The sequence below is a fragment of the Muntiacus reevesi genome, chromosome 7 (assembly GCF_963930625.1).
Source record: "Muntiacus reevesi chromosome 7, mMunRee1.1, whole genome shotgun sequence".
Classification (NCBI taxonomy): Eukaryota; Metazoa; Chordata; class Mammalia; order Artiodactyla; family Cervidae; genus Muntiacus; species Muntiacus reevesi.
This window is the reverse complement of record NC_089255.1, coordinates 56,188,966-56,200,825: the sequence shown is the minus strand read 5'-3', so window position 1 is coordinate 56,200,825 and position 11,860 is coordinate 56,188,966. Positions and strand designations below refer to the sequence as shown.

General features: G+C 42.5%; 1 long non-coding RNA gene across 1 annotated transcript; it reads left to right on the top strand.

Annotated features, from left to right (window-relative positions):
* The first annotated feature begins 5,792 nt into the window (after window positions 1-5,792).
* LOC136172463 (uncharacterized) lies at window positions 5,793-11,206 on the top strand. Its single transcript, XR_010664026.1, has 3 exons — window positions 5,793-6,092; window positions 6,867-7,055; window positions 7,486-11,206. It is a non-coding gene; the product is annotated as an uncharacterized lncRNA (long non-coding RNA).
* Window positions 11,207-11,860: the final 654 nt, after the last annotated feature.

Here is an 11,860-nt window from a genome sequence, read left to right as displayed (position 1 = left end):
TAGAGGACCAAGGACTGTACATTTTGCGATTCTTGACGCCTGGAAAACTAGGTGTTTTTGACGGCCCAGGAAACTGTTAGGTGATTGTGGGGGTGGGGGGAGGTCAAAGAAACTCTCCCTTATGTGATTGTTGGGGACCAGGAAAACTTTCCTTCTGTGATTCTGGGGCACCCAAATTATCTACTACTTTAGGTGATGTGGGCCCAGGAAGTTTACCAAAGGTGATTGTGGGGGCCCTAGAAACTACCCTCCTGGATTGTGAAAGCTGAAGAAACCACTTTATATAAGTGTAGGTCCAGGACACTGTCTTAGTTCATTGTGGGGGCCAGGGAGCTCTAGCTTAGGTTATTTTAAGTGCCCAGGACACTCTACTTTAGGTGATTGTGGGGACCTGGAAACTATCTCTTAACAATTTTTGGTCCACAGAAAATTCCCTGTAGCTAGGGAACTCCACCTTAGGTGATTGGGGCCACACAGTAAACTAATTCTACCTTAGATGGTTGTGGGGGCCCAGGAAACTTTAGCTCAGGTGATTGTGGGGTCCCAGCAATCTCTGCTTAGATGAGGTAGAGATTCCTGGACCCCAAGTCACCTGAAGCTTGATTTGGTGAAACTCTAGCTTAGGTAATCATAGGGGTGGCAGGAAATTCATCCTTAAATGACGGTGGGGAAATCCTACTGGAGTAATAATAGTTGGTGTCAAGGAAAATGTGTCTTAGGGAATCAGTTGTCGGTGGTGAGAGGGGCAGGTTTTAAGAACTCTACTTTAAGTGATTTGGGTCTAGGAAACCACCATAGATCATTGCAGCAGACAGAAATGTAACCCTTAGTGATTTGGGGGTCCCTGGAAAATCTACCTTAGGTGATAGTGGGGGCCCTGGAAGCTGAGAGCAGAGCTGAAGAAACTCTACATTAGGCTAATGTGGACGGCCAGGGAATTTTTCCGTATGTGATTCTGAGGGGCCAAAAACTTACTTTAGATGAATGTTTCCAGGAAAATCTACCTAAGGTGATTGTGGGAGCCCAGGAAACTCTACCTAAGGTCACTGAAGGGCCAGAAAACTTTATATGGTAATTTTGGGGTCCCAGGAAATTTGGCTTATTGTGAGGAGACTGTGTAGTGTAGAATCACTACAATTCTACTGTAGTGACTGTAGGGGTCCCATTAAATTCCACCCTAAGTTACTGTGGGGGTCCACAAACTACCTTATGCTGATGTTGAACTAAAATAGACTGTCAGTTATTTCTTTAGCAAAAGAATGGGATAGACCTCTGAGTTGGTCCACAGGTTGAGACTTAACCTTCCAATGTAGGGGGCGCTGATTCCATCCCTGTGGGGGAAATAAGATTCCATATGTCATGCAGTGAAGTCGGAAAAAAAAAAAAAAAAAAGAAATCCTCATGGGCTAGATGACTTCTAATGTTACTTAGATTCTCTGATTCTAAGGCGTAATTAGGGTTGTTATGCTTATCACAAGCTTGTTCTATGTTTCTTCCACAGGAATGGATGTATTTGGAATCTGCAGAGAATGAAAATTCAAGATCTGCAACCACGTGGAGTTACTTGCATGTCCCCACACAGTAAGGCATGAGAGCTCTTATAGAGGCAAAAAGGAATTCGGGTGAGCTAGAGTAAACAGGAGCCATGGGTTTTCATTGGCTAAGGTTTTGCCAGGAAAGAAGAGTCAGACGTGTGGGCTCAGGAAATTTGACTGTAGGAGCCTGTGGGACTCCAGGAAATTCCTCCTTGGTGAATGTAGGGACTATGGAAACTCCATCTTAGGAGATTGTGTGGGGCCAGGAAACTCTATTTATGTCCACTTGAGGTGTTGTGGAGGGCGGGGTTGAGAAGAACAACAGCTCAAGAGGGGTCTGGGAAGGCTCCCAGGTATCTTGACTGTAGCTCTGTTGCTCCTCATGCTTCTATTCTAACTTTGGTGGCTCCCTTGCCAGAACTCTAATTTCTTAAAACTGTAATTGTGCTTTTATCCACTGGAAAAAAGCTAGAGTCAGAGGTTTGAGGGTTTGAGACTGGCCCTGGTGCTTCACTGTTTATATGATGCCCAGCCAACTTCCAGGCACTATGCCCTCTTTTGCAGCTTCTGATCTTGGCATTATTCCATAGTTTTCTGGGAGAGAAAGTTCAGTTTTCGGAGGTACACTTTATTGCCTGAAGTGGGCTGAAAATCTCTCAGTTCTGCTGGATTCCTCTGTCAATTTGTTCCCATTGACATTAAATCTGGAAACTCCATACTGCTGAAGACACCATCCCAATTTTCTATTGATTACTGTAGTGTCTTTCCAGTAGTCTTTGAGAAGAAAGGAGGAGATTAATATATGTTTAGTTGATTTTCTATTATCAGTATGGACACTTGCAAGTAATTTGTGATAAAAATGACAGCAGAACATAAAAGGATAGAAAGCTGTTTCAGCCCATCAAACCTAGTCTTCCTAACAAAATAAAAATTTTAAGAGTCAGATGAATACAGATGTAAAATCTTAATGTAAAATGCAACTCAGCATGTAAGTACCATCTGCTGCTAAAAGGAACCAGGTTTTCTTAGGCAAATGACTTTCCCTTGGTGTCTGTTTTTATCAGTATGGGCTCATGGTATTTTACACTTTATTCAATGGGTTCTAATCATGTCTTATTATTAATTGATGCTCAAGTTGTCCCAAATTTTGCCAGTGGGTGCCTCTTAGAGAAAAAATGAATAAAGAGGAAGAAAACAGACCTGTGAACTTGGAACCCATCAACTAAGGATCTTTGAGACTGTACTGGTTTTAATTATACCCTTAAGCATTGTGCTTTCAATATTTATAAGTCTAAATGAAATATCCCAGAAACAAAATAATACATAAGAAATAGAAGAACAATAATTTTTTTAAAAAACTGCTAATGACCAAGCTGCCTGAGCCCTTGTTGGGTCACGCCTGATGACACCTGAGTGAAGAGAAACAATTTTCTTAGGGAGTTTGGGCCTGTTTGTTACAGCATAAATGTAGAGACTGTCAACATACTGTACTTTCATAAATGGGCCTCTTTTAACTTAACCACCAGTGAGGAAACTGAGTTCCAATGAAATGAATGTGGGCATTACAGATTGTAAGATGTGGGGAAGGGGTCATGGACCGATGAAGACCATTAATTCGGTCTGTATATTTTCCTCAGAAGAACCACACCATTGTATGCTTTTGACTTAAAGATAAATGTAACATTTCAATTTTGGAATGATATAGATAAACCTCTAAAACAAAAATCTGAGCACTTTTAAATACCAGGAAGGCTTTGTGCAAGGTGACTAAAGATAGATACCACTACTCTTCCAAAATAAATTTTAAAGTCAGTGAGAACTTATTTTATTGAAGTATAGTTGATTTACAATATCATGTTAATTTCTGCTGTACAGCAAAGTGATTCAGTTATACATATATTATTTTTCATATTTTTTTCATCATGGTTTATCCCAGGATACTGAATATATAGTTCTCTGTGCTATACAGTAGGACCTTGTTGTTTATCCATTCTATATACAATATTAATAGTTTGCATCTGCTAATCCCAAACTCACAACCTATCCCACCTTCACAGCCCGTCTCCCTTGGCCACCATGAGTCTATCTCTGTCCGTGAGTCTGTTTCCATTTTGTAGATAGGTTCATTGTGTCATAGTTTAGATTCCACATAGAAATGATATCATATGGCATTTGTCGTTCTCTTTTTGACTGACTTTAACTTAGTATGATCTCTAGGCCCATCCGTGTTGCTGCAAAAGGCATTTTTTTTTAATGGCTGAGTAATACTCTATTGTGTATATATCACATCTTTTTTTTCTTTAAACTTTTTCTTTTGTATTGGGGTATTAACAATGTTGTGACAGTTTCAGGTGAATGGGGAATGGATTCAGTCATATACATACATGTATCCGTTCTCCCCCACACGCCCCTCACATCCAGGCTGCCGCATAACATGGAGGAGAGTTCCCTGTGCTATACCGTAGGTCCTTGTTGGTTAGCCATAATGTTCATCTCAAACTCCCTAACTATCCCTTCCCCCCAATCTTCCTACACTGCACCTAACCATAAGTTTGTTCTCTAAGTCTGTTTCTGTTTTGTAAATAAGTTCATTTGTATTTGGGCTTCCCTTGTGGCTCAGCTGGTAAAGAATCCACCTGCAATGTGGGAGACCTGGGTTTGACCCCTGGGTTGGGAAGATCCCCTGGAGGAGGGCATGGCAACTCAGTCGAGTGTTCTTTACTGGAGAACCCCCATGGACAGAGCAGCCTGGCGGGGGACAGTCCACGGGGTCGCAGTCAGACATGACTGAGTGACTAAACACAGCACATTTAGCTTGCTCCCATGTCTTGGCTGTTGTAAACACTGCTGCTGTGAACATAGGGATGCATGTATCTTTTTAAATTAAGAGTTTTCTCTGGGTATATGCCCCATAGTAAGATTGTAGGATCATATGGCTACTCTGCATTTATATAGTTTTTTGAGACATCGCCATACTGTTCTCCATTCCCACCAACAGTGTAGGAGTGTTCCCTTTTCTCCACACCTTCTCCAGTATTTGTTATTTGTAGAGTTTTTAACTATGGCCATTCTGACTGGTGGGAGGTGTACCTCATTGCAAAAGAGTTGACTTTAGACCAATCCTCTCACCCTGAACCTAAAGCCCTTTCAGTCTCTGCCCATCTGACTACTGGGCAGAACTGAGTGCTAATGAACCTGTCTCTTAGGTTTTTAATCTCTGGAGAACTAAATATTATCTACTGAAAAATACTTTGTTTTTACCACTTTTGTGTGGCCTAATTTTACAATTTTTCTGTGGGAAATTAGCACTGATGAAAATATAAAAAGTCTCTGTACTGCAGTTCCAAATAAATAATAGGCAGATATGATGTAACAGCTTCCCAGAACAAATACAGTCACTGCGAGAAAAGAAGAAAAGAGTTTCATGGGATGATCAGAGAACTGAAGAATTAGATGTCCTTATGATTCTACCAGGGCAAAAGCAGGAACATGGTCACCTAAGGTATACCTTACATTGTTCAGTGATTCCCAGAACTCTATCAAAGCAAATCAGGGGAGTGGAACATGATATTCAGAGATGTGTAGTCACTTGCCCAAAGCTGATGAGTGGTAAGAACAGTGTTGTTAGGTAACATTGAGTTAATACCCATTATGAGGCAGGCCCTGAGTTAAGTACCTCATATGTTGTATATAATTCAATCTTCAAAACAACCTTATGTTGTAAATCTATTAATAGGTATTTTTCCATACTAATAGGGTAATGGATGTTACAAAAGGTGACTATGTCATTCAGTTAAGAAGTGGTGGAACTGAGATTAGAGCAGGCAGGGTCAGGAGTCCAGCCTGTGGTCTGAGTTTGCTTTTCAGCATGTCACGGGAACCTCTCTGGGTGACAGCCATGGGGAGCAGTACTGTGGCTGGGACAGAGGTCTTGGAGGTCATATGACCTTAGTTTAAGAACCGGTCCTTTACCAATTATGTGTCTTTGGGCAAGTCACTTAAAAAAAGTCTGTTTCTTCAAATGAGTATACAGCATAGAGTGAATACTGAATAAATGTTAATTAGCCATTATAATTTCAGATGGCTGTGAAAGCAGACAGGAGTGAATATACAGAGGAGAGTTTAGATAAATGTAAAGGAGAGGAATGTCATAATATAGTTTGAGTAATTTTTAAATTTGCAATTAGCCCTGAAAAAGCTGAGAGAAATTCCCAATCGATAATACAAACTTTCAAATCAGAAAGCAGAAGCTGAGGGATAAAATGGAAGGTGGGGACAGCAGCAGTTTCTCTTTCAGGATTAGAATTTTTTTTGTTCTACAGTGACCACCTCATTAGGCCTTGAAATGGACCACTCATTAACACTGAGTCTTCAAAACTAGAACGTCCAGCGACTTGGCCTACAGATAGATTTGGATATAAATTCCTGAACCTGGAAATGATGACGTTTTGCTTCTGCACCACTTACTTCCCATGCTCCCTTTGTATTGTGTTTTTGGTGGTGGCCAAGCAGGGACTTGCCTTTCTACTCCTGCTCCTCTTAAGGATCCCATTCTGGGTAAGTAACGCTTGGCCCCCAATATTGCACACTATCTCTTCCTCAAACCTCCAGTACTTTCTCTTCCATCCTGACTCCGGATGAGGATACTTCTTATTTCACCGAGAAAATGGAAGCATGTAAATAGAACCACCACATACTATCTCCACCACATTTCCCCCATGCTGTGCATCTGTGTGCACACTCTGCCTTCTCTCCTCTCGCGGAGGCGACCACTCTGCACCTGTGTAAGACCACTCCTCCTCCCAAATTCCAGGGCCCATCTCCCTCCATCACCTCTTATTCTTTCCATCTCTATGATCAGTCTCATCAATATACACACATGCTGTTAATTTTCCCTTTAAAAATCCTCTATTAAAAAAAGATAAACAAAAAAAAAAAAGATAAACACAGATGAGTTATGAAATTATGTTAAGGCACTCTTGTTAATAATGCTATTGTGATAAGTTTTAAGTTCTCATCTGAAAATGATACACACTAAACTTTTCAGAGGTGAAACAATGGTTCTTAAAAATATTCCAATCAAAACATTGTAGATGAAGCACAGTTTTCAAAACATCAATAGGTGTTGAAATTGGGTAACGAGAACATGTAGGTTCCTGTTACTTTCCCCCTCTATTCTTATGTATGCTTTAAAAATATACATGGAAAAGGTTAAAAAAAAATCATCTCAATTCTGCTTCCTCTCCAGCTATTACATTATTTGCTTCTCTTTAGGATAGTACTCCCTGAAATAGTAAATTTGCTGACTGATTTTTTTCTTCCTTCATTCAGGTTTATTCCCCTTACCATTTCAGCAAAATTGTTTAAGACCACTAAAGACGTCCACATTGTTAATCCAGTGGTCATTTCTACATTACTCATTTGATAGCTGATTACTCCTTCGTCCTTGAAATGCTCTCCACTAGACTTCCAGGACTACAGTCAGTGGGGGACGTGCAGTTGTCAATACTATGGATACAGGTATTATTCTTACCTTGTTAACTCCATGGGCTTCCCTGTTGGCTTAGTGGTAAAGAATGTGCGTGCGATGCAGGAGACGTGGGTTCAATCCCTGGGTCTGGAAGATCCCCTGGAGGAGGAAATGGCAACCCACTCCAGTATGCTTGCCTGGAAAATCCCATGGACAGAGGAGCCTGGCGGGCTACAGTCCACAGGGTCACATAGAGTCCGACATGACTTAGCACATGCACATGTTATTTCTGAATAATAAATGGCTTCTGAAAGGATTTGATTTCCACCTGTTGTTAATTACGTACAAGAAAAGGATGTGTTTCAGGGCACAATGCAAATGTTGGCAGTTGATCACAAGAGTGAGGCTGGGACTGAGGGCAGCATCATGGTGGCATGAGGTGTTCCTTTTTTCTCTCCCCTTCAACCTACAACTAATTAGACATCTGTAACAAAAGTGCCTCTGCACACACACCAAGACACCTGGGAGATGCATCCATCTGTGCATCCGAAAGTGGGCGGACTGGATCCTGGAGAAGACCACACCAAAGGAGTTGCAGTGAAGGTGGCAGCCGCAGTGGCATCAGTTTCTCTGGCACAGCAGGTGGAAAGGGGAAGAAAAAGGTGAGTGAATGTCCAACTGGTGATAGGGTGTTGCTGAGGACTCCAGCTGCGCCCCCGAGTCCTGAAGAGAGACCTCTGTGACTGGGAGGAAAGAAGGCAGGCAAGGACAACTGAAGATATGGATTTCCTGCTGTTTGTCCCGGAATTCCACTGAGAAGTGTCCCCCCGGCCTGGACCTCTCTCTGCTGGTATTCCCCTAGTAGAGGACTCCCCTACTGGGCCATGGGCATACTCAAAGTGCCAAGTGCTTATTATATACCCCATCCCCCACCCCAACTCCATCACCATCCATTTTTTAACACTAGGTTTCTTATGCATGTGTGCGTATGTGTGTTCAACCCAACTCTTTTTGACCCCAGGCATGGACTGTAGTCCATCAGGCTACTATGTCTATGGAATTTTCCAGGCACATGCACATCTTCCCAATTTAGCACCAGTAGAATAAATCAGAATCTTGTGCTATAGTGCCACCTTCTGGAAAGTAAAAAAAAAAAGGCATCTTATTGCCAGCCTGTTGAAATATTAAAATCGCAGTAAACAAAGCCTTGAATCACTCTGGTGACACAGTGATAAAGAATCTGCCTGCCAGAGATGTGGGTTCAGTTCCTGGGTCGGGAGGATGCCCTGGAGAAGGGCATGACAACCCACTCCAGTATTCTTGCCTGGAAAATCCCACAGACAGAGGAGACTGGTGGGCTTGCAGAACTGGACATGATTGAACGTGCACACACACACAAAACCTTACCTAAATAAGAAAGGCATTCATTATTTCAAATGAAGGTGTGCAGAGGCACATTTCATCAAATAGTATGAAAAAATCATGGTAATGTGGTAGTAGCCCCAAAATAAAATGACCATTTTTCAGCAATTGAACTCAAAGACACAGAATACCATGATTTACCTTATAAAGAATTCAAAAGAGTTGTCACGGAGAAATTCAAGCTATATATAAGAAAACTTGGCAATTCAATGAGCTAAGAAATGAAATCAGTAAACAGAAGGAATACTTTACCAAGAGTGCATGCATGCTCAGTCATGTCTGACTCTTTGCCACCCTATGGACTGTAGCCAGGCTCCTCTGTCCATGGGATTTTCCTCCTCAAGGAGATCTTCCTGACCCAGGGATCAAGCTCATATTTCTTGCATCTTCTGCACTGGCAGGCAGATTCTTTACCACTGAGCCACCTGGGAAGCCCAAGAAGTGAGATGAAGACTGCATTAGAAACACTGAAAACAGAGCAGATCAGGTGGAAGAGAGAATTAGCAAGTCAGAGTGTAAGAATTTGGAAATGAATTAGGGGAGGAAATCCATCAAGATGGTGGAATACAAAGATCCTGAGCTCACATTTTTCTCACAGGCACACCCAAATAAAAGCTATCTGCAGAACAACCATTGATGAAAAAGACCAAAACCTACCAAAAAACATTGATAACTAAAGACACAAAGGAGGAGCCGCAACAGGTAGGAGGGGCAGAGTCCTAATATAGTCAAGTCCCCTGCCCACTGGTTGGCAACCCACAAGTGGGAAAATAATTACAATTGCAGAGGTTCTCCCAAAAGAGTGAGAGGTCCAAGCTCCATGTAGGGCTCCCTAGCCTGGGGGTTCTACACCAGGGAGATGAGCTCCTAGAGCACGTGGCTTTTAAGGCCAGCACTACTGACTGTCGGGGTTCCCAGAGGGCTGTAGGAAAGAGAGACTTCAGTCTTAGAGTGTGCACAAAACCTCACACACTCCAGGACCCAGGGAGAAGCAGTGACTTCACAGAAGCCTGGGTCAGACCTCCTGCTGATCCTGGAAAGTCTCCTTGAGAGGCAAGAAGCACCTATAGCTCATCCTGGAGAGAGCTACACAGGTACCGACAGTAGCTATTCTGGGAACCCCCCGCTGTGGACACTGTGCAGGCAAATGCCTTCATGGGTGGAGCCCTCCCTCTAGTTCATCAGCCCCAGAGCCAGCCTCGAACTGGCCTGTGGGCACCATTGCTGGGATGCTTCTGGTCAAGCAGGTAACTGGGTGTGGCTACAGCCCCACCCTCCAGCAGAGAGGCTGCCGTGAGACCCTCTGAGCCCACCAATGCCTCTGGACATGGCCCTGTCCAAAAAGGGCTCATGACCCAGGCTCACATACCGGTGTGAACTAGACCTGAGGCACCCAGAGCCCTCCAGCCAGAGACCCCAGTTCCCAGTCTCATTTACCAGGGGGCAGACCCCAGCTACAAGAAGCCAGGTTCCACAGTCAGATGCCTCGCCACCCAGTCCTGCCAACCAGCAACCTCCACACAAGGTAAGACTACAAAGCCACAGGCATCAAACACAGACACATAGGTCAATGAAATACAATAGAGTGCCCAGAAATAAACCCATACGCCTATAGTCAATTAATCTTTGATCAAGGAGGAAAGAATATACACTGGGAAAAAGACAGTCTCTTCAGAGAGCTGTGTTGGGAAAGTTGGATGTAAGTCGATGGTTACAACACACCCTCTCACCTTACAGGAAAATAAACTCAAAGTGGCTTAAAGACTTAAACATAAGACATGACACCATAAAACTCCCAAAAGAGATCATAGGCAAAGCATTTTCCGATGTACACTGTACCAATGTTTCCTTAGGGAAGTCTCCCGAAGCCACAGAAATAAAAAGAAGGGTAAACGGTACCTAATCAAATTTTCCTCTATTTCTTTACATTGCTCATTGAAGAAGGCCTTCCTGTCTCTCCTTGCTCTTCTCTGAATCTCTGCATTTAGTTGGGTGTACTCCCTTGCTTTTTGCTTCTCTTCTTTCCTCAGCTATTTGTAAAGCCTTCTCAAACACTTTGCCTTCTTGGATTTCTTTTTCTTTGGGATAGATTTGTTTGCTGACTCCTGTCAAATATTATGGACCTCTGTCTAGAGATCTACAGGCAATCTGTTTATCAGATCTAATCCCTTGAATCTATTCATCACCTCTACTGTATATTCACAGGGGATTTAAGTTGTACCTGACTGGTCTAGTGGGTTTCCTAGCTTTCTTTAGTTTAAGCCTGAATTTTGCTACAAGGAGCTGATGATCTGAGCCACAGTCAGCTTCAGGTCTTGTTTTTGCTGACAAAGGTCTGTATAGTTAAGGCTGTGGTCTTTCCAGTAGTCATGTAAAGATGTGAGAGTTGGACAATAAAGAAGGCAGAGCACCAAAGAATTGATGCTTTCAAACTGTGGTCCTGGAGAAGACTCAAAAGTCCCTTGAAAAGCAAGTAGATCAAACCAGTCAATCTCAAAGGAAATCAACCTTGAATACTCTATGGAAGGACTGATGCTGAAGCTCCAATACTTTGGCCACCTAATGCGAACAGCTGATTCACTGGTGAAGACCCTGATGATGGGAAAGATTGAAGGGAGAGGACAACAGAGGATGAAATGGTTGGATGGCATCATCGATTCAATGGACATGAACTTGGGCAAACTTCAGGAGATGATGAGGGTCAGGGAAGCCTGCCACGCTGCAGTCCACAGGGTTGCAAAGAGTCGAACGTGGCGACTGAACAAAAACAATCAAACTTACAAGCAACAAAAACAATCAAACTTACAAGCTTTTGCATAGAAAAGGAAACCATAAAAAAGAAACAAAAAGACAACCTAGAGAATGGGAGAAAATATTTGCCAATGATGTGACTGATGAGACAAATTATATAACAACAACACAATCGAAAAATGGGCAGAAGACTTAAAGAGACATTTCCCAAGGAAGAAATACAGATGGCCAATAAGCACGTGAAAAGATGCTCAACGTCACTAATTATTAGAGAAATGCAAACCTAACTACAGTAAGGTGCCACCTCACACTAAGCAGAATGGTTATCATTAAAAAGTCTACAAGTAACAAATCCTGTAAAAGGTGTGGAGCAAAGGGAATGCTCCTGTTGGTGGGAATGTAAGTTTGTGCAGCCACTGTGGAAAACGGTATGGGGGTCCTAGAGGAAACTAAGAATGAACATATGATCTAGCAATCCCACTCCTGGGCATATACCTAGACAAAATTCTAATGCAAAAAGATACGTGCACCCCCATTTTCACAGCAGCATATTCACAATAACCAAGACACGGAAACTACCTAAATGCCCATCAAGAGATGAGTAGATAAGATGTGGTACATATAAACAATGGGGTAGTACTTAGCTATAAAAAGGATGAAATATTGCCATTTGCAACAACAT